At 38.8% G+C, this 24,854-nt stretch overlaps 1 long non-coding RNA gene across 1 annotated transcript; it reads right to left on the bottom strand.

Annotated features, from left to right (window-relative positions):
* Positions 1-6,829: 6,829 nt before the first annotated feature.
* LOC115415425 (uncharacterized) lies at positions 6,830-23,736 on the bottom strand. Its single transcript, XR_003934804.1, has 5 exons — positions 23,541-23,736; positions 20,265-20,335; positions 19,937-20,013; positions 17,863-17,932; positions 6,830-7,741 (listed from the first exon to the last, which is right to left on the bottom strand). It is a non-coding gene; the product is annotated as an uncharacterized LOC115415425 (long non-coding RNA).
* Between the last annotated feature and the right edge of the window lie 1,118 nt (positions 23,737-24,854).

Genomic DNA, 24,854 nt, shown 5'->3' on the forward strand with positions numbered 1-24,854 from the left:
GTCACGTTTGTCATCTGTCCGACCACTTTCCTGAACTAAACTGGTGTTCTTTTCTTCCTGAATACACTGTCTGTTATTCCATATTCTCATACACACACGCGCCCGTCGTCTTCACCAGGTTTCCTCTCTTCTACTTCCTACTTCCTGTTCCCTTGACCCCGAACTATTCTCCAAGCTCATAATACACATTACATAAAATATACATTTTCATTACTTTTTAACAAAACATAAAACATTTGCGCAACTTTCCCATATTATTAATATTGTTATTTTTAATTAAGTATTTTAACAAACACTTTGCATTTAACATCCTGTAAACAATACAGTGCATAAACTCAACAAAGTTACATACCTTTTCACAAATACATGATCTTTTTAATACTCCCACACTGAAATGGTTTTAATTTTTAACCCTTTGTATTCCACTTATGAACTTAGGTATTTATGTTTGTTTTTTTGTTTTTTTTTTACTTTTTAACACACACCCATCCCCTTATTTCCATCGGGCTACACTACAATTCCAATTGACTTCAAACTTGGTATACAGCTTCTGTATGATGATGTCAACACAAGGGATTGAAATTATTTCGATCCGGATCTGAATCTGGATTTGGTGCCACTTTGAAAAATTTTCCCATTATAACAGATAGGAAGTGGATTGATCCAATAAATCAGTATCAATGATATCAAATTGGAATTTGAATTTTTTACAGATCTGATTGGAATATGACCAAAACATGGGCTATTTCTGTAATAGAATAAACACACAGAACTGGATGAGAATAAATGGATCTGGATACATTTCCCAAAGCTTTGAGTAAAAAAAAAAAACAACAAAACAGTCCAATTCTGTAAAAATGAAAATGTTTACATGTACAAGCTGTACTTGAACAGAACATGAACAAATATGAACGACCTCAACATTCTACAGAACGGTCAGTGCAATGTTACCAATATCCTGCCAGTTTATCATTTACACATGCATGTTCTAACTCACAGATCACAGTGGATCCACAAACACACAAAACATGTAATAACAGACAGAATATTATTCAGATTCCACATCCTTCTCTAAAGACATTTCAGTTTGTTCATATTTGCTCTGGGTCACAGTTTTTGTAAAAGGGTTAGTCTAAATGTAAACATTTTGTGTAATTTGGCTTTTTTTTTTTTTACACTAAATCAAAAGAGGAAAATGAGTGTTTTTCATTATTTATAGGTTCTTATAATAGTATATATAATAGATTCTTCATCTTCATATCAGCTGTCTACACTGACGTCACACACCTACGCCAAGCACACACACACACTCACATGTTTTAAACAGCTGTCAATGATATCTTTAGGGGTTTTTTTGGTAAACAACTTCTTGGTAGATTTAGAAACTACAAGTTTAGTTTTATTGGGAACAGGGGGTTTTACTCTGATGAAAACTATCTGACAAACCCATCCTTTCTAAAGCAGCCAGTGGTGAAACAGTCCAAGTGTATTTCACTGAACCAATGTTGTGTTCACTGTCAGACATTTTTTTTTACACATAGATTTTTGTTTTCAACGGCATGCCACCCTTGAAAAAAAAAAACAAATAGATTGTGGCTCTTACAGACCCATCTCATTGCTTAATGTTGATTTAAAAATTCTGTCTAAAATTCTTGCAACACGTTTGGAAAGTATCTTGCCCTGTGTAATAAATACTGATCAAACAGGCTTTATTAAGGGTCACAATTTGTGTAATAACCTCAGACGTCTTCTAAACACAATTCAGTTCTGTCAGCAGCACGCTGTGAATGGTCTGGTGGTTTCCCTCGACGCAGAAAAAGCGTTTGACCGTGTTGAGTGGTCCTACTTGATTTACACTGTACAACAATTTGGGTTTGGTTCTAATTTTATCAGCTGGATTCAAATCCTTTATAATGGTCCTCTGGCTGCAGTTATTCCAAATGGGCTTAGGTCTAAAAACTTTGAGGTTGGGAGAGGAAACAGACAGGGCTGTCCTCTCTCCCCTCTTCTTTTTTTCTGGACATGCTTGTGTTTTCCATTTACATATGGTTTATAGAGCTGTGATTTCATTTGCATAATAGGAGCTCAAAGTGATATGCTGATGAAAGCAGAAGGGAGGGCTCTCAGTAAACTTTTTATGGGCTGGTGTTAAAAGAGGAGAAAGCAAATACCACACTACACCGCGTATAATCGTGTGTGTCTTCCTTCCAACACAGACATACAACACAACAGAATGTGATGGTACAATATAAAAGGGGGAGCCTTGCATCTTTAGTCGCTTTCAGGCCCTGTGAACAAACAGAGGATGTCAATATCCTTCAAATGCCAAGAAAACAACTAAGAGTCAATAGACTGTCCATGTATACTGAAATACAAAACACACCAAGGACTGACGCTCATGTCTAGGAAAGTTAAAAAAAAAAAAACAAAGAAAGACTGGCAACACAAAAATATTCCTTCTGCAATGTTTTATCAGGTTTATACCCTGTGCACAGCCTCACCACAACTGATTCTGTCACATTCCTTCAAACATTTCATAAAGAGGCAGCTTATAACTCAGTATAAAGTAAAGTATAAAGACATGTCCTTTTACTGTTTGTCCATATGTGTAGGTACAGATAAACACTGATATTTTTTTTTTTTGCATCTGCAGAAATTAAAAGTTTTGGATAATCATGCAATATAGGTTTTATCTTTTTAAGAATGACCTGAAATGCTCCAATGGATGGATGCAACATGTATTACAGATGTTTGTACGCACTAAAGTACATAATACAACACATGACTATTATTCATCATTCCTCCAAAAATTATTTATACAGGGTGGGGAAACAAAATTTACAGTGAACATTTGGTTGTTTTTTCTCAGCAGGCACTACGTCAGTTGTTTTGAAACCAAACATATATTGATGTCATAATCATACCTAACACTATTATCCATACCTTTTCAGAAACTTTTGCCCATATGAGTAATCAGGAAAGCAAACGTCAAAGAGTGTGTGATTTGCTGAATGCACTCGTCACTCCAAAGGAGATTTCAAAAATAGTTGGAGTGTCCATAAAGACTGTTTATAATGGAAAGAAGAGAATGACTATGAGCAAAACTATTACGAGAAAGTCTGGAAGATACTATTAAAGAAGAATGGGAGAAGTTGTCACCCCAATATTTGAGGGACACTTGCGGAAGTTTCGGGAAGCGTGTGAAGGCAGTTATTGAGAAAGAAGGAGGACACATAGAATAAAAACATTTTCTATTATTCAGTTTTCTTGTGGCAAATAAATTCTCATGACTTTCAATAAACTAACTGGTCATACACTGTCTTTCAATCCCTGCCTCAAAATATTGTAAATTTGCTTCCCCACCCTGTATATAGTAGGTTATTATTATAAAACGTAAAATAAACTATTAGAGATCAATATAGTACATTTCAGTCAAAGTACGAACGCTGTGCAGCTTTAGGAGATGCCTTTCTGCTGCATGAATCACATATGAAATAGTTTTTCAGAAACTAATGCAATGAAAGGAAAAGGCTTTTGTATCTTCTGCAGAACAGCACAGCAAGATGAAACACTTCATATGATTTCACTCACTTTTTGTTATTAGGTAATCAGACCCTCACTGTAAAAAAAAAAATCTATAATTTAACAGAATTTTCACTGTTTATTTTACAGACTTTTCCTGTATTTTCAAGATACAGGAAAATAACAATGAAATGACAAAAATAGACGGTGATTTTACATGTCAAATGTAAAATAACACACAAAAAAAACTGTAACTGTGAATAACAAAAAAAAAAATCAATTTTTTAAGAGAATTTTTTTCTTTTTTCACAGAAAAATACAGTTAAAATACATTTGCAAATGTATCATAATGTCACAAATTTTCTTTTCTATTTATGAGATTAAACTGTTAATTTAAAGTTTAATACTGTAAAAAAAAAAAAAAAAAAAAAAAAAAAAAAAAAAATATATATATATATATATATATATATATATATATATATATATATAAAACAAGACAAAATTACTGACAATTAACAGTAAAAGAACTATTTGATCTGTGAGTTTAACAAGACCTGTTTGTTAATTGACAAATATCTTGTGTAATTACAGGGGATTTCAAAACAAAAATGTTAAATAAATGTATTTTTGTGAATGTATAACATGTATAAGCACTGATAAACTGTCCAAATACAGTTTTTATCAGTGGATTGTACAACTTAGTCACATTGAAAATTATTCATATATATATTTCTAGGTAATTTGATTGTTTTAATACATGAAAATATTCTTTATCAAACATTAAAAAGTCAAAAAAAAAAAAAAAAAACAACAAGCAAAATCTGATGTAAAGTTAGAGCTTTAACTACTTAATTTCACTTTATGTATTATTATGGAAATTGGAACTAGAATCACATTTAGAGGTTTGTTTGTTTTTTAAATATCTTTTAGATTTAAAATATTTGATATAGAATAACAATACTTGATATTTAATGTTTAAATACATTTTCTAATACACTGGGTCTCATTTTTAACCTTTAATGTCTGTAGTTGCCTTATTGTGTCTCCATGTTTCCAGGTAAGTTTGAACCCTTAGATCCCCTATGGACATAACATGGTCTCAGAGTGACACTTAGTGTTTGATTAATGCAAGTACAGCTTTTCTAACCACGGTTTCTCATCAGCTTCATGAATACAGCAATTTCTACAGTAGTCATGAGACTCACAACAAAATTAAGATTATCTATTTTTGTATTAATGTGAACAAAAAGAAAAAAACAAAACAAACATTTCATTAGAATGATTTTGTCCCTTCAGGATTTTTAAATGTATCATCCCATCAAGCAATAATCAGGATAATGACAATAAGTAATACACCTTCTCAGTTAAGATATTAACATAATCAATTCAAGAAAACCAAATAGATAATTAGATTAGTGAAAAAGATTTATTTGAACAAGTTTCATTAATGTTCTAATATTAAACTCTTAACTTTAAATTAATATATGGATATGGGGTATCCTTTATCTTTCCTTCAAGGTAAATCTAAACAGTTGGAGCCCCCATGGACATAACATGGTCTTAGTCTGACACCTAGTGGTCTTTTTATGTAACAACAACTCTCACTACAGACCTATTCTTGAAAAGCATACAGATACTGTTTCCATCCCTATTTTAGCTGGATTTCAACATATATCAAAACATTTCATCAGTTTCATTATTTATAAAAAAAATAAACAACTTATCCACTATTATCCTACTTTTGTCCAGTTTTGCTATTTCTAAAATAAATCAATACATCAATTCATCGCAACTATTTTGACAAGATAATAAAATATCCTTTAATCTTTCAGAATTAACTTTTTAGTTTATTTTTATAACCCCAGAAACAAACTAGTTTAAAGTAAAAATCCTTCACCTCCAAATGCCCTGTACTGACTTTAGTTACTTGTAATTTTTCGTGAAGGTAAGTTAACACAATTAGACACCCTTTTTAGCATAAATACACACCTAACAAACCTAAACCCTGCTGGGACCCTTTTGCGTGGGCCAATAATTTTTTGGCCGGTTCTCTTTTTTTCACAGTGGATAATTTTTTGGGTTATTGCACCTCTGGACCACCACAGGTTTGTATTGATGCTTTGTGTTATTGTAAAAATATATAGAAAAAAGTGTGCCAACAAAGCAAAGGAAGCAGATTTAATTCAATTATTAGTTTGTAAAAAGGGGGTGGGAGTTTATGAGTTATACTTCTTCCCGCTCTTTTTCATGTGACGAAAAACTTTGTTTGACCATGTAGTATGGTTCTTTGTTATCTGATGATTCTATGTGCTCAACATTGAAATGCAAATCCAGTTTTTGGTTCCATGAAAGCAGAAAATACAATCAGAGCCAATGAATGGCTTTTTTAATGCCAATGATGCATTACTTTCTGTACTTAGAACAGCTTCCTAATGAAAACAAAACATGAATTAACAATGACCACAAAACACCAATAAAGAATGGTCCACAACAGTCTGAATGTGTACATGTATGTAAATGTATAGACACATCACTTATTCAAAGTAGCGTCTGTCCTTAAAACAGCTTCCTAATGAGAGACAGAAAAAAAAAAATCTAAGGTATGTGTAAAAACTATGAAGGCTGAGGTTGAAGGGCTGATTTGTGTTGGAATAATTAAAACTTCTGCATTGGCATACGGTCAGATATAATAACTGGTCAGGGATTCCGTTTATAATGCTTTATTTTCTCTTCAAGCAGATTATTTACAGGTGGAACAGTTCAGGTGATGACATGGGTAGGATGATTTGGATGAGATGATTTTAAATCTTCAACAAAGGGAAACAATAACTGTATTACTAAAACAATTCGAAACATGTTCAAGGATATTCAACTAACAATAACACAAAATAACTCACTCAGGTATGCATCCATCCAGTCTGTGCATTTAAGTGATTGTTCTTCAGGCCACATGCTCTACATCAAACAAAGGGAAAAAGAGGATGGGCTGGGCCTGATCCTTCCTCTTAAAGGGTTGGGTGTGGCCTGATAGGTGAGGTGAGGTCCTGCCCCTCCCCAACCAGGAAGTGGAGTTTTTAACAGTATGAATGTCTGTGTAAATATATGTATGAATGTATGGACACACCACTTATTAGAACAAAGTACTGTCTGTCCTTAAACCAGCTTCCTACTGAAAACAAAACATCAATAAACTAGAAAAGCACTCGGAGAGCGCAGACCTCCGCCAAGGCAGATCAGTGGGCCCCAATGGCCCCCCCCCACCCCCGATCACCACCAAAATGTAATCATTTGTTCCTTGTGCCAGTATCAACATTTCCTGAAATTTTCATCCAAATCCGTCCATAACTTTTTGAGTTATCTTGCACACAGACAGACAAACCAACGCCGGCAAAAACAGAACCTCCTTGGCGGAGGTAACAATGCATCACAATGGGGTATGTGCGGACAAAAACAAATGGCAATAATCACAACAAAGTAGCCTTTCCCTTTACAATATCAACAATTGTTATAAAGAGCGTGGAGCAAAAAAACAACAGTCAGAGTAACACAAACACTTCTGACATCCAATTTGTAAGCACACGTAATAAACAAATATTACCAAAAACATACATGAAAGTAATGTGGCAATATGTGAGTTGCAACATTTCAGTCCAGTACTAGTGCAATAAACAGTCCATATTCCAACGGACTAACATGGTAGACTGGGGTCCAGAAGTGTTAAAGCTAAGCAATGCTCCACGCAAGGCTCCCCATTTTTAAACTAAATATGATGTAGCAAATATAAAGGCAGTGCAAGTGAGTTCTGTCAGTGCACAAAGCATCATCAATGCAACCAAAGAGCAACAATGTTCTGTATCCAAAGGAGCAAACACGGTGAACTGTTGTCTCACCCACGTCATATCTGGCAACAGCTCACTGATACAGTTTTTTTTAAGAACTTGGGCTTTCTTAGAGAGTGTCACTGTCGAGCTCCATCACAACTTTCTGGAGCACTTCAAAGGTATACTTCAGTTCAGTGGGGCAGCTGAGGTTCAAAGCATACATTAAGCCCAACAACATTGCAACACCAAAAGTAACATTGTCCAGATCCTGCAGTACCATCTGGCCTTCAAGGACAACCCCGATGTCCTCTGGTTTACTGGTGGCCTCTCCTGGTCTGACAATGTACTATTCCTACCATGGTGTCCTCAATGGATCCTTGGAAGGCTTCATCATCAGCCTGCAGAGTGAACAGTCACAAAAGGCACAAGATTAAATCAAATAAAACACATAAATATATGACTAGAAGTATTATGCTGTAGTGGCCAGTTTAATAAGAATACTTGGTCAATTTTAGTCAGAAAACTTGTTTTGGGATTGGCCTGCGTTAATCTTTTATTACTGCATTATGCTGTTAAAACAAATTCAACACAACATGTTTCAATTTCAAAGCCTCTACCTTAGTTTTTCAGTGGTAAGAATTCTAAGCTCTTAACGGGGCTTTATTCTGGAACAGTTTATGGTCTGTACCTTAACTCATTCACACCTGAGGCGACGTACACGTGTATATGCATTTAAGATTGGATGGGACGCATATGAATTTCTCCCTTTAAAGCCAGATGCATTTTGATGCCTGTAGCTCCCGAGAAGGTTTATAAAGTTCAGTGACTCCTCCAGTGCGTTGTAGGCCTGGCAGGCCACCAGGCTTTTCTTGCCCCCCCGCCAGGCTAAGCATCACTTATTTATTTATTTTAAAGAAATTTATACATGGTATAAATTTGCGGTATAAATAAGCTTGTGTTTTTTATGAGAGGTACCTAAGGGATTGCAGATCTCAAAATCATCCACGTACAGATGCAGTGATATTCGTAATTCCTCAGCATTTAAAAAGCTGTTTTCTTTCAAATGCAAACCATCTTCAGGGGACCTTAATTCATAAGAAGGGTCAAGTTTAATATCCTGGTGTCCTCTATGATTCTCAACAATCTTATCAAGAATGAATCTGCAATTCAATATTTGCTGCAAGGATTTAAGCAGTGGGACATTCTGAAAAGTGTGTTTCTTTTTATGATCAAGTATGTAGGTAATTGGTTCCACAACACTGAATTTTTCCTTGTAATATTGTTTACGCTGATATGAAGTACTAAGAAGGTGTTATGGAAATGTTCAACTGATAACCCACACACAAAGAGGAGGAGAGAAAGTTAGAGTTAAAATAAATAAATGCATTTATTGAGAAGTCAATCACAGAGAAACTCTGTAAGTGAAGTCTGATTAAACAAGAGAAAACTAAAGATTATATAGAACCAAATCCAACCCCCTCAAACTATGATGTCATTCCTTACGTACATCGTACCACCCCATACTACTCCTTCTCTGCTCCGTGAAGAGGTCATGATGACCTCTCCACTCTAACCTTGCTTGGATCCAATCTGGAGTGCAGGCGCCATCCTCTATCTACACATTCAGACATTTAGGTGTTTGGGTTTTAACTCAAGGCAAGAACTCCGTTCCTGGGTTGGGGGTGTTACAGAGTGGTAAACATCACACATAATGAATAATGACTCAGCATTAAAAGAAGATGTACTAACAGTATAAAATATAAAGAGTATAAAATATAAAAAGTAAATTTTTCCACCACATTTCCTCCCTTTTGATTATTCAACCGAATCAATCATGCAAAAACATAAAATTTACATACGAGTATCAATAAACGATTATAAATGATTATCAACCCAAAGACAACCTAATTAAGCCATATTTCTCCAGATAAATTATATGTAGCCAAATTTCCAGACTTTGTGTCTTTTTTCTTTTTAGATCAGGTTTGACATTGGAGGACAAATAGCAAAGTACTATGAAAAAAATACTATAAACATCCACCCATGATCTATCTGCTTTTGGACATCAGTCAGAACAGTAATTTCCAGCTTCACAATTTTTGTTAATTTGACAGGATTACACATTGCTTTCTTCATACACCATCAAATCATCATCAAGATCATCTAAGTCATCAAAATCATAATTATCATCATCATCATCAATCACTTCATGCTATACCATACTAAAAGTACCAATCACACTGCTAATCATTGAACGTATTATTGGAATGATGCAACAGGATAATCCGAGGAGTAATACAAACACACCAAAAATCACAGCAATAATTTTCATCAACATTGCCTTCCATCCCCCAGACAGCAGCCAGCCCCAAAAATCCCAGCCTGTTGTAGTGTATGCAGTGTTTTCCTCATGTAGGACTCATCTAGGGTGATCAAACTGATTGTGGAAACATCAGGTACATAGGTACAACACTGGTCGCCAATAAGATGACAGACACCTCCCTTTTCAGCCAATAGGAGATCTAAAGCTGCCCTATTCTGTAATGCGACAGTGCGGAGAGCTTTCATCTCACTGGTCATTAAACCCCTGTTCAACAGACGCAGTGAGATTCTCTAGCTCCACAGAAAGTTCTTCTATGTACCAAGCTAAACAATCAGGGCCGTACATGGGAATAATACTGATTACAAACTTATGGCCACCTGAAATCTGATCCCGTTTTACACGGGTGTGAGGCGGTGACATAACTGGGCTGATGGTCAATTTGGAGATAGCTGGAACCAAATAAGAGAGGTGACATGTACCTGCCCATCATGCTGGGAAATACAAATAAGAGTGTTGACCACACGTCCACACCATATCTGTAGGACAGCCATACCCATAATCAGAAGGAGTTAGAGCTACGGTGGCATTATATGTGGTAGTAACATTAAAAATAAAATAAAATAAAATAAAAATATGAGGTCTTAGCATCATAATGTGTCAGTGGGGATGGTGTACCTAGTAATGCCGTGAGATTGTAAAGGACTATAACTGGAGAAAAGTAAATTTATCAGCCCTTTTTTCACAATTTGCTAACCCGCATGCTACCTTGAGAGTAATGTTACACCCAGATGTGTGTCCCAAATTATACCGTGTGTGTTCTGTGACTGGGGAATGGAAGCAAAACTGTGGAGTGAAAAAAAGATTAGACAGATCTCTGAGCCGAAAAACAACATTTTTCTGTACCATAGTAATATTAGTGTCTCTAGAGAAATTTCTTGGATTTCTGAAGGAAGGTCACGTTGGGTCTCAACCCCAGCCAGGGGTATGCCGTGACAGACGGCCACTGTCCACTTTATCATTGTCAATAGTGTGTGATTGATCAAGAGAGGATAAGGAGCGAACAGAGTATCTTCATGTGAGCTGTGTGGCATCAAACTACACACATAGCACGATTGATTAGTGACACGTCGTGTCAGATCACGTGTCACTCGCCACCATGTGTTATCGCTATAGTCGTGGTGATCAATGAGGTGGAGGTCACGTCCGTGACGTCCCCGAAGCTCCTCTGACCCTAGCTGTCCTCCGACAGACCAGGGCGCAACAGGAATGTGATGCGGTGGTGAAGGATCAGATACCTGACAGAATGTGTCCATGTACCACATGTACAGGCACAGGAGGGTGATGCAGATGACAGCTGACCCTTTGATCACCTCCATCGTTGTCGAATCAGTGTATGTGTGGGGCAGGGGGTCTTCAGTCACTCGCCAGTGACCAGGCAAAGGATAAGTGTATATGAGACGTCACTGGGGTCGTTACCACCGCTAGGTTTCAACCAGTGAGTCTTGTGAGTGTGGGTGCGTGATACAGCTGTGTCCAGCTAGGGTGTCCAGTTGTCCAGTCTACGCTGTCGATCGATGCTCCGGCCCGTCCTCGGCTGCAGCAGTCGGCGGTTCTCCCAGAAACCGCTTACAGTGGATCGCGTGGATCCACATGGCACGTTCAGCAACCTTGACCGCTGTGTGCGTCGTCAGGAGCACCTGGAAAGGGCCTCGCCACCTGCGCTGCTTCCAGTGCTTTCGTCTGAAGCCCCGAACCAGGATCCAATCCCCCGGCTGCAGCGGATGGAGCAGCCCCTCTGCAGGAACCGGTAATGCTGATTTCACCAGTACCTGTACTTGAGAGAGTTCAGAGGAGAGTTTCCTACACCAAGACAACATGTCATGCTCCAACAATGATGTCAACCCGGTTGGTTGGGGGCCTGGAGACCTGTATATGGGGTCTCCCAAACATAATCTCAAAAGGACTCAGCCCACTTCGACTCCTACGTCTCTTTCTCATTTGCATGAGAACCAGAGGTAGGGCCTTGACCCAGTTAAGACCTGTTTCCTCACAACATTTAGCCAGTTTTGATTTTAGGGTGCTATTTTCCCTTTCAATAGCCCCCCCTGATTGTGGATGGTATGCCCAGTGTGTTTTGAGGTCAAAACCTAGCATTTCCCCTAACTCAGTTAGTGCCGTGTTCACAAAGTGGGACCCATCGTCTGATGAGATCCTCTTTGGGATCCCCCAACAAAACAAAACAAAACAAAATTTCAGTTACCAAAGCCTTAGCCACTGCAGAGCTGTCTGCATGCTTTGCAGGAAAACATTTATCTAACATTCCTCCCTTAGACACATGATCTACGCCATGTGTCAGCTTAGCAAACCAGGGGAAGAAATGTTTGGGCAGACAAGGTCGTCCATCAGCTGCCTCAAGTGAAACAAAAGACACAAGCCTGAGAAGAAGGACAACAAAGGAGAAGGTCATCAACATACTGTAAAGGAGCAACACCTGGTGGGAGGTCAAGGTGGGACAGCGAGTCGGCCAAAATCGAATTGTAAATGGTTGGGGCCTCGCAATACCCCTGAGACATGCGCGTCCATGTGTACATTTTGTTTCTAAACTGAAACGCGAACCAATACTGGCTATCTGCATGCACGGGAACAGATGTGAACGCGTTCGAAAGGTCAATGACAGAAAAGTGAGATGCAGACGGCGGAATTTGTGATAAAATCGTGTGTGGATTTGGGACCGTGGGTATGCGTGGAACCACGGCTTTGTTTACCGCCTGTAGGTCTTGAATAAACCTCCATGTGTCTGGGTCAGGAGGGGTTCGCACTTTTTTCCACAGGAAAAATTGGGGTCCTGACCGGTGAATCAGGACATGGAACTATAATTCCCACATTCAAATAAGCTTCGAACTCGGACTGTTTTTGACATGGCCTGTAATCAGATCGCGGGGTAATGATGACCGGTGGGCAGTTTCGGACGAGACCCACATCATGTGGACCAGTAGCCCAGACACCAGGTGGGATATCAGCCAGTTTGGGTGGCACGGAGACGGGTGAGAGGCCTGTGGGAGATGTAGACATCCAGGTCAGCGCTTCATCATTTAACAACTGTACAGTTTTCTGACAGTGAAACACTGATATCATGCTCTGTCTGTATACCCCCAGTCGGGGAGCGAACATGATGGCAGGGTCAGAGGTGGGACACAAATCTGACACCTGCAAGGCCTTTTCCACAAACGGGCCCACGTCTTTCCAATCTGCATGGCATGGTTTGGAAAGAGCAACATGCGTGGTGCAGCACCAAGCCTGTAAAAAGAATGTTGATTATCAGTCAGTGACACAGACAATGCACAAAAAAAATATGAATCCCAAAACATGTAACCAGTCGTGAGCTTATCAGACTATGTGTGAAAAAACTTTTCCTCATATGTGGGGTCAGGGCCTCCAGGACTGAAATGAGAAGCACACTATAAATCATTTGGGGGTGAGACATAAGCGCCAGGCTGAAGTCTGCTGTCACTTAGCTCGACCCATTTTTCTGTAATTTGGGGGGAACAGACTTTCCAGTGGTATACAGAATCTGGTAACCCAGCAGCATACCTAACCATTGTGTGTGCGTACACACAATGTGAGTGGAGATCTGTGCCTGCGACTGTGTTTTGTTGAGTTATCGTTAACCCCTCTGGACCCGATTCAAGTTTTACCCCCAATTTGCACATCAAATTCCGCCCACACAAATTAATGGGACAGACGGGTGCGAGTAAAAAAAGAATGTGAGAAAGTACATTCTTGTGAAACACATGTCAACGGAACAGTAAAGCTCTCTCTGTCCTGTTTACCACCAGCCGACACAGAAATAATAGTTTTTCCACTCAACTTTAGTGTAGGTGTTAAGTCTACATGTCTGATCACAGAGTATGTAGCTCCACTATCTACTAAAAACGATAACTTAAACCTGCTTATAGTAAGATCAACCACAGGGAGCTTCTGATAGGAGTCAGTACACAGCTGAGCGTGTGTGTGTGTGTGTCTGATGTGTGTGTCTGATGTGTGTGTGTGTCACCTCCTCCTCCCTTGGGCAGTGCAGCAGAAGCTGTAGTGGGTGTGGAATCCGTGTCTGGAGACCCGCCCTCCAGGGCCGCGAGCCAATCCCCTGCCCCGTTCCCTCCACCTGGCTGTCTCCGCCCCGCCTTCTCTGTGGGCAGTCCCTTTTCCCATGTCCTGGTTGGCCACAGAGGTGGCCCACCCCTCCACATGTCGGACCACCCCTTTCCGGGTGTAGGTGGGCCTCGAGTGTTCTCCGGTCCCCGCCCCGCCCACGCTGTTCCCCGGGGGGGGGGGGGTCGGGCGGACCAGTCCGGAGTGTCTGATGAAAGTGACCCCTGCCCTGCGTCTGGAATCTTCCACTGTCTCATCAGGCCTGTTTCAGGTTTCTCCATGCAGACAGACAGCCTCAGGTGGGAAAAAACGTCCGGCAGAGGCTCGGGGTCATCTGCGCAGCCAGAAGCCGCCTGAGTTCGGACCCGGTGGGTCTGTGTTCATTGCAGAAAGTCCCTCGGGTGGATCAGGTAGATGTTTCAGTGAATGTCCATGCCCTGAACACCACAACAGGACCGTCTGGTCCGCTGACTTCCACCATGGGCATTTGTGCAGCTGTGCCAGAAGTCAGTCCTCCCCCCTGCCTGCAGCATCAGCAGCGGGGGTGGAGTCGGGTTGTGTGGAGTCCGGCTCCGGTGGTGGAAAAGGCCGGGGGTCAGCAGACCTGGGGGGCCTGCTGGGGGCCCGCTGACGTTTGGCCGGTTCTGGAATTACGGCTGAGTGTTCCGGGAGGGGGGGCGGGTTCTCGCGGCGTCTTTGTGGGCAGGCGTCCAGACCCGGACACCAACTTCGCTGCCTGCACAGAAACACAAGGGGGGGGGGGGGCATATGGTATATGGTAAAGTGGCGGAGCTCAAGCTCCTTGACAATTGAAAATATAACTGTTTAATCTGTATAATCTGTTTTATATCTGTTTTTATAACCAGCAGCATAATTTACCAGATCTTACAGACGTAGCACAGACGTCGCACAAAAATACAAGGGAAGTATAAAGTTATGAATACAAAGAAGTGGTTTAAATATTCTAACAAATTAGGCATAAAAGGGAAAAAAACACAGCTAGATGGTGTCATCTACGGTTACACATACCTCAGTTTGTTTTTGCTTCATTCACCACATCTCAAAACATTTGTTACAAGGTTCCTATTGTTTAAATTCCCTGACCTTGTTTTTCTCTCTCTTTGCCTCCCTTTAACTCATTCAGTTTTTGCACACCCAAAGTTGGCGTTTTAGAAAAAATACCCATGTTTACCCAATAATCAGCACATTCAAGCACAATTTCCCCATATTTTCTTTTTACCCATGGGTTTTGGAATAGGGGCCTCTCTGTCCACACCCCCGTCACTGTGCCCCGGCCGGTTTCCCATTTTTACACTTAGAACGTCTTCTAAGTGGTTTTTGTTCCTTGGCGAACAAAATACTAAAAAACCCTGATTTTTCTTTTCAGTTGTCAGCGAAAAAATCACCTAAAACGCTTTCAAGTTTGTTATAAACTTTACTCTACTGTATTTACATACACTAGCAACCTTATACGATTTTCTTTTTGGTTGAAGGCGAAAAAATCTCCCAAAAACGCCTGTACTCTATTGTATTTGCATACAATAGCAACCCTATACGATTTTCTTTTTGGTTGAAGGCGAAAAAATCTCACAAAAACGCCTGTACTCTATTGTATTTGCATACAATAGCCACCCGACTCAGGTCTATATATATATATATATATATATATATATATATATATATATATATATATATATATATATATATATATACTTATTCTTATTTTTTATTTTTTATTTTTTTATTTTCATTTTTATTTTTTTATTTTATTTTATTCTCTCTTTTTTTATATATATATCTAAACCCGAATCGCACGCCACTATTGTTTCAGTGACGTACCCAGTGACGTGAGTTTGGAACACAGAGAGTAACAGCCCCACACCCCAAACTGTAACTTTCTCACCGTGTGTGGCGTTGAACTCAGTTCTGATTCCAGTGGTGAGACGGGCGGGGCTCGGGGCCGGTCCCCCGTCTGCGGTGTCGTTTTACCACGGGGCTACAGCCGCTTTTTGGCCCGTAGGATGATCAGTCCACCAACCTCCGTTCCCCGCCCGACAGCACACATGGAATCCTGCCGACAACGCCAATCTGTTATGGAAATGTTCAACTGATAACCCACACACAAAGAGGAGGAGAGAAAGTTAGAGTTAAAATAAATAAATGCATTTATTGAGAAGTCAATCACAGAGAAACTCTGTAAGTGAAGTCTGATTAAACAAGAGAAAACTAAAGATTATATAGAACCAAATCCAACCCCCTCAAACTATGATGTCATTCCTTACGTACATCGTACCACCCCATACTACTCCTTCTCTGCTCCGTGAAGAGGTCATGATGACCTCTCCACTCTAACCTTGCTTGGATCCAATCTGGAGTGCAGGCGCCATCCTCTATCTACACATTCAGACATTTAGGTGTTTGGGTTTTAACTCAAGGCAAGAACTCCGTTCCTGGGTTGGGGGTGTTACAGAGTGGTAAACATCACACATAATGAATAATGACTCAGCATTAAAAGAAGATGTACTAACAGTATAAAATATAAAGAGTATAAAATATAAAAAGTAAATTTTTCCACCACAAAGGCCACCTTTTTCAATTGCCCTTTGTACTGGGTTAGCTGAGCAAACTGTTGTGGTGATTTCTGTAACTACACAGTCATCAAGCTGGAGATTGTGACGCTCAAGAATATCACTTACTAAACTTCTTGAGAATGGAACTGATGCAGAGTTTATCAAGTAATTAAGTTCTTGTAAGAATTCATCCATAGCTGTACCTGGAACATGTACTAAATATTCCAACTTTAACAAGGCTGCTGCTAGCTGTTGCTGAACGACACCAGGAAGTCCCTTGTGTTGGCCTTTCCAATCTAAGCAAGTAAGTAACTAAGTAAATTTTATTTATAGAGCACTTTTCACAGACAGAGTCACAAAGTGCTTTATCAAATCAAATTTACAGACACCCAACAGAACCCTCCAGGAGCAAACACTTGTGACTGGTGACAGTGGAAGGAAAAACTTCCCTTTAACAGCAGAAACCTGGAGCAGACCCAGACTCCTGAAGGATGGCCGTCTGCTGGAGTGCATGTAACACTGTAAAGTAGCAACTTTACATTGCGAAAAACGAATAAAACAGTACAAATAAAATTTCATTAGAATACCCGTGAAACACAATAAAATACCATTAAAAACAGTTTAAAATATGATGAATGCATAAAGTGCAATCAGTTTGTGGTGGCCCTGACTCAGTTGGGAAATTAAAAAGCCTGTTTGAACAGGAGTGTTTTGAGGTGTTTTTTTAAAACTCTCTACAGAGTCCATGGACCGTAGGTGTAGAGGCAGGTCATTCCACAGACGTGGTGCTACAGCTTTAAAGGACCTGTCACCGTGTCTGCTAAAACAGGTGTGTGGAACCGTCAGCAGGTGCTGTTCTGAAGACCTCAGGCTACGAGCCCAGCTGTAGGGCTGAATCAGGGAAGCAATGTATGCAGGGGCCTGGCCACGTAGAGCCCGGAAACTTAGCACCAGAATTTTGAAATGAAAACGATATAAAATAGGGAGCCAGTGGAGTGAATCTAGTGATGTATCAGAAACTTCCTCTTCCACGCACTCCTCGTCCTGGCAATCAGAAAAAGAATCATGCAATGGTGGTGATGCTAATTTAGTTGTTTCCACAATACTTGATATAAAATCACTTAGGGTGTGAGGTGTATGTCTGCGCCTCTTATGAGACTTAAACGTTCCATAAACATTGGTTTGAAAACTACCGCCCATAAACATGCAAGAAATATTTCCATTTCTCCTCAGATGTGTGTTGATACGAGCAAAGTACTCCCTTTCGTTAGCTAAATTCTTGCATGCATATAAGTGACAGCTGAAAGAAGTCAATTCTTTTTGAAAGTGAATAACCTGTGTGGAATGCACTCTACTTTGATGTACAATTAAAGTATTCCATGTCTTAAATGTGCATGGACATTTGGAATATGTACATGGGTGGTGTGTCCAAAATGTGGATGTTTGAGTTTGTAATGGTTAAGTAGTTCTAACGTACTTGAAACGACTACTGAACACTCCTTACACCACCACATCCACTGGGGGGGGGGAGTTACAGGCAAGCCAACCTAAAACACACCCAACAGAGCTTCCTCACTGAACAGATCCACACTTCTTCAAAGTTATTTTGTTGTGTTACTCAAATGCATACTCACTTATCAAGCAAAAACGACTGCAGTCAAATACAACAGTATTGCAAAAAAAAAAAAAATCCTACCTTCATGAAGGTTATCATATACAGTGTTACAGTGCTAAAACAGTGAGATGTTGATTCAGCTGGTCATTTTGGAGGCTGTAGTGTGTGGTGCAGTTGAATTGTTTTGTGAGAGGAATTTCTTCTTTTTCCCATTTAGGACAGCCACTCTTAACTCTTTCCCCGCCATTGACGAGATATTCCGTCAATTGCTTCCCAACGCTTCCCCGCCAATGACGAGATTTTCCGTCAATCCGTGTTTTCACTGTTATACTGTAGTTGGAGGTGTTGTGGATCATGTGAATTACTTTCCTTAGTCCAAAAACAAACAATTAAGCAGCTTTTTCGGAAAAATGACGGGCCGGGTTTAACGTTTTTGCACTGGAGTCTCCGTATCCCATGGCAACGCATCCAGCGGCAGTCACTGAATGAGGAAATGAAGACTGCAGGAACCGCGCGCAGTTTCAAAAGCCTTAAAGATGATTATGGAGACAGAGTCTGACAATTCAATATATGATGGAGCTACAGAAGAACCATTTAGAGACAGGAACGGAGAAATAGAAGGTCAGGGAGACGGACACGGAACACGGGAAACAAGGAGCGGCTCAGGTCCGACACGGAGGTGCGGGTGGGGGGGGCGGGGGCACAGAGCAACACGGAGAAAATGACAGACAGGAGGAAGAGAAAAGAGACATTTCTAGTGGACATTCAAGGAGAAGACAGACATACAGACATGGGACAAGACAAAGGAAAGCTAGTCTGCATCTGTTAGAGTGAGTTCAGATTCAGACTGAGGACACAGAACATATTCAGCTGTAGAATGTCAGCAGGACACATGGAAGACACTTTTGGATTTGGCTTTTGTATGAAATAAATAAATACATATATTCATACAGAGATAAATAACTAGATGTCCATAGAATTATTTACAGATCAAACACAGCAGCTGGTCCAACAGGAGGACCTGGTGCAGCCAAAGGCCAGAAATCTAAAGTATTTAGTGCATTTGTTTCTTTTTTTCTTGAAAATGAGGAATATTGAGGTGTTTATATCCAAAAGCTAAACTACTATGTGTTAGACTTATAACTGATGTATGTAAATGTGCAAAGTTTAGAAGGAACCTTGTGCTTTACAAGATGTTCGGTCTAAAGTTTGGTGTGGATTCCCCTAACATTTTGTGGAATGATGGGATATCTTAGAGCTGTTTGTTACTATTATTGCTGTTATTATTATTTTATTTTGTGATTTTGAAGATAGTGTTACTGTTGGTGAATAAGAAAGAGTCAAAAATGTAAATAGGAAATCAGTTTTCTCTTGAAAATCAATATCTTTGAAAAAAATGCAATTTTCTCAGCTTTTTGCTCAAAATTCAGTTTTTTCCTGAAAATGACCAATATTCAAATGTTTATATCTCACGAACGAATAAAGATAGAATAAAATATTTTTTTGTGTTTAAAAGTTGAAGTTCTGTTCTTTCTTTTGATGTATTCAGTGTTCACATACTCCTAACACAACATTTTCAGTGAGCCTCCAAAGATTAGTGAAAATGACCAAAACGGCTGGCGCTGGCTACCAACTCACTGGAAAATGCTCTGGCGGGGAAAGAGTTAATATCAGACATACCTCTTTGAAACTGTTAAGAAGATCACACAATAGCCTTTATGAAGGTAGGATTGATTGCAGGCTTGTTGTATTAGGCTATATTTGCTAAGCTAAAAATGTGGATCCAGTAAATTGGATAATGTGTATATTCTGGACATTTTAGCACACTATACAAAATCTTTAGGTGAATATTTCAGAAACTGATAGCAACATTGTCATATACATAAATTTTGAAAGTCTGTGTAATCAAATCAAACAAAATAATTTGAATACTCACCATTTACTGCAGAGCCTTTGGAACAGTGCACCAAGCAAAGTTGTCACAGGTCTCTGAATAAGAGGAACACCAAATACCTATTCAGAAAAAAATATTATACATTACAGACAGTGAATGAATACTATGACCTTCATTATGGTAGGAATCATTATAGGACTGTTGTATTAGACTGTGTTAGTTTTAGCTACGAATGTTGAATTGTATTGCAATTGTAGCAAATACAAAATGTTTTTGTTTTTTTTGTTTTTTTTCAAAAATTAAAAGCAACATAGTTAAATCAAGTAAAACACATCACGTAAATCATCAAAATCCTTTTAATAATACTCACCAATTACGAAAGCGCCCATGAAACTGCTCAAAGCAAGTGGGTCAGTCACCTGGTTTTCAACTATCAGATACCTATTTAAAAAAAAATAAATGAAGAACAGAAAAATATATTTTTTAAAATTACTTAATCATATCCCATTCCTTCAGATATTCAATTTAGCCTGAGAAATGAAAAAGAGAATTACATTTTGTTTTTCTGTATAAACTGAACTGTGAAAAATAACATTTGTTTGTCCATTGTCTGCTTGAAATTAAAAATTGAATAAGTAAGAACACAAAAACAACAGGTCTGTGAGTGTGTCTACTTAACCCATAAAGACCCAGTGTGACTTTGGTGGCAGTTGCTAAATGAATTTTTCTTTCTATTTAACTTTTCTTAAGCGATTTATCACGACTTATTTTCACATTATTCTCTGTATTTTGCACATTTTCTGTGAAAATCCAGTACTTTCTTATATTTAATTCACCGATCATGTAGATGTTCATAAAAGCCCAGATTAAAGCTGAGGGTTATTTTATCAGAAACAGACAAAACTGAAGAAAAACTTACTTTTTTAGCAATGATATCAATAACTGAACATAGACCCAGTGTCTCCATCCACTGTCATTGATCCATCTCCATGGGTTTTACTGGTGAACCAATATTGAAGAAGATCACAGTGTTTCCACAGTAACTATGGATACTCTGAACATCTAAATGGGTCATATCTGATGACCATGAAAAGATGACAAATTATTTTACACCAATTATTTACATGTATTGGTTGGATTACTGGATCAGAAGTTATTAAAAATGTTATACTGGTAGATGATTTTGGTTGCCAGTACATGTTTGGGTCTTTAAGGGTTAATGGACACAGCAGACAGACAGGTGTAAACTTCAGCTGAATTCACACTGCATCCAGCAGTGAGGCAGCTTCACACAGGTTTGCTTTAGTACTTTTACTGTAACCCCTGTGACAAAGTCAGAAAACATCGTTTTGTTCTTCTAATTAACTGCATTACTGATGTTACTGGCGCTCTCTCTCCTCATTCAACCTACAGCTTGCTTGCCCCCCTCTCTCACTTTCTCTGAGCTGGGGACACTTTTGCCAGCTTTGTTTTTATCAGATTTTATAAAAGACAATCGACACATTCTACACAGCCTGCTCCCAAATTGAAGATTAACCCTTTCATGCATAGTGGTCACTACAGTGGACAGTTCTTCTCCAGCTGTTCTCTTGTATATTCATGGGTTTTGTTGTTTTAGTTCCATATCAGTCAACACAGTGGACACTTAAGAATCATTCCATACACTGACATTCATACCATTACTGTACCTTTCCTGTTCTTGATAAACCTGATCTGCAGTCACATATTTGAGTGTAAATTATTTGCTACTTGTTATTAGACTGTAATTACCAGTTGTTGTTTTTTTAACAAGTTGTTTTTTGTTGCATATTATCTGAGTGAGTAATTAGTATTAGTGTGTTAAAATGTGAGAACACATAAGATTAGCAGCATTAAAAATGTTATTTCATAGTTTTCACAAAGTATGTCACTAAATGCATGTTTCTTTGCTTAAAAAATGTAATTTTTAATCTGTTCTGTTGTTTGTACATATAACCTGTGCTGCTACTCATTCTGTTTGTGTGCTGCCTCTTAGCCAGGTCGTTATTGTAAATGAGCATCAGTTAACCACTAACTTACCTGGTTAAATAAAGGTTACATTTAAAAAAAAAATTAAAAATAAAAAATAAAATGCATGGTGTCCAGCTGAGTGGACATTTTTGTAACTCCATGAAAAGTAGGTAAAAAAAAATTTCAATCACATTGTTTTTTTTTTTTTTTTTTATGCATAAAGAAGAATAAAAATACTCTGGGGGGGGGGGGGGGGGTCTTGATTTAAATTCTCATAATTCATGCATGAAAGGGTTAAAAATCCAGAGGGCCCAGTGTCCCTCCTCCATGCTAACAGTCAGCTGGTCTGTCCTCTCACTGTCAGTAAACGGTCTATGTCAGGGGTCAGCAACCCTGGTCCTACAGAGCCCCTATCCTGCATGTTTTAGATGGTTCCCTCTTCCAGCACACCTGACAGTCGTTATCAGGCTTCTGCAGAGCTTGATGATAGGCTTATCATTTGAATCAGCTGTGTTGGAAGAGGGACACATCTAAAACATGCAGGATAGTGGCTCTCTAGGACCAGGGTTGCTGACCCATGGTCTATGTCATGTCACAGTGACCTAACCTTCGGAAAAACGGAGAATTGACCTGCCAGCTTAACAGTAAACGGCTAAAATTTGCTTAGAGGTCTTATTTATGTCTTTGTGCATAAGAAATCAATAGAAGTGAAACCCCAAAGGAACTTTGTGTTGGTAAATGCAAGTTCTGCAAATGTACAGGATTTCAGTTCTGTTCAACATGTGGATGGTCATATGAACTATGTTTTCAGCTCAAAAATGTCCAATTTCATCACAATTAATGCTATATTTTCATGTCACAAATGGCCAAGTTATATTTGAACTGAATTTACCTGAAAAAGAAATATTCTATTCTTTTAGACACATTGAGTGTTTTTGTGTCAACTGTTATTGTTTTAGATCCACAATACTAACATGTATGAATAAGAGGAGAATTAGCAATAGTAAGTCCGTAAGTTTATTACTAATGAAGTACTGGTACTGACCAGATCATCATGGGTAATGTCACGTCCGTCCACCAGCAAAAGTTTTCACATACACCTGCTATTAAAATCCAATATTTATGAAAATATAGGTTCCACTGTCAAATAATATCAGAAGTCTGTGCACAAATGGATTAGCATTATTTCAACACAGTTCTATGCATTTCTTACAACTTTCTTTTGACAAAAATGGCCACTCATTTGACCCCCTAAGGAAATTTTAGCCGTAATGTAAATGTAAAGAATGATGTTTACCGAGAACCATCATGTTAGCTCTCCTCTGCACCGCTTCCAACTGCCTCTGCCCCACTAAACTAAGCTCAGTTGTCAATAACCCTCTTGAAAGCACGCACTTTAGACTGAAGTCGACACAAAACATACGCGTACAAAACATACAACACATATGTGTGTTCATTTCAAGAAATATGACCGAATATAAAACACTACTCGCCAACAGTCGTGTAGCTAACGTAAGTGGTAACTTAAGCTAACCTTAGCATTGACACTGACAGATTCATGTTGCTCGGTGCTAATAGCATAGAACAGCTTGGCTCTGTGAAAACAGTGCATAAAGTCATTCTGAATAACGTTGCATAAGATTAAATTCATCCTTACCTTGTACAGAGTGGTCCAAAGCAGCATTATTCTGAGTCCCAGCGAAAAACTGTCCGAGTGCAGCTGAGCTTTTCCTCCTAAAGCAGGAGTGTTTCAGAAGTCAGCCTGACCCACACATGTTAGGAGGAAGAACACAATTAAACTGTTGTATATGTTATGAATTAAACTGTGCTGTATATGCCAAGTACATATTTGAAAAGTGAAGCGCCTTCCCTTTGCCCTTTTTTCAGTGTGTTTCCATTTGTTTCTGTTTGCTTCCTTCTGGAGGTTCAACTGACGGGAAAACCCGTCCGTTAACAGAAGACCAAATCACTCTATTCTTAAACTAATTCACTGGAACTGAATACTAAGTCCTGTTCCTAAAAGAAGTTCAAGAACTCACAGTTGGAGTGAAAAAAGCAGAGTTGGGTCAGGCCGTCTTCAGCAGCTTTTCCATGGGTACACACAGTAAACACACGGGCTGTTCTCCACAAGAGCCCACAAGCTTCTACACCCTTTTCCGTCCTTCCACAAGGTTCGGCCTGTTTTGCCACTAGCAGAAATTATCTACTGATTTCTGTCCCCTTCAGAAGCTCTTGTTTTCTTATTAAATGCTCTTTGGTCAGGCACATCTGTGTTGTTGACCTACTTCCACACACACTGGCTCATTCGGGCTCTTCTTCTCCCTTCTTCTGTTTCTTCTCAGTTCGGTAGAGCAGCTGTGCGGACACCTGCACAGACTGTCTGTGCCAACGGTCACATAAGCAGGTCCCGCTCCATGAAGAAAACAAACAGAGGATCCCTCTACAAAACATGGACAAATGACTGAATATGGGAATCCCTGTGGCGGTGCATCCAGGAAGGCTAAAACTAGAGCTGCACAATTAATCCAACGTAAACTTACAAGAAATACTGCTTTGATATTTACCCTAAAAATGATTGACAACTTGGCATTTATGTCAGTCACAATATGTCAAATAACTAAATGTCAAGTTCTACAAGCTGTAGATGTGTCCTGATATTTTTATGTCTATTTTTTTTTTTTAAAAAAGGAAAAAGATAGAAAAGAATTATTCAATATAATTATAAATTTAATATAATATAATTTTAAATTTCATATAATGTAATTATAAATTTAATATAATATAATTATAAATTTAATATAATATAATTATAAATTTAATACAATATAATTATAAATTTTATATTATTATAAATTTAATATAATTACAAATTTAATATAATTATAAATTTAACATAATTTATTAGGTTTAAACATAGAAAACATACCTCCCATGCATTCATCCATTCACCCCTATTAATGCGTCTGTACAG

This window comes from Sphaeramia orbicularis, chromosome 24, assembly GCF_902148855.1.
Source record: "Sphaeramia orbicularis chromosome 24, fSphaOr1.1, whole genome shotgun sequence".
Lineage (NCBI taxonomy): Eukaryota > Metazoa > Chordata > Actinopteri > Kurtiformes > Apogonidae > Sphaeramia > Sphaeramia orbicularis.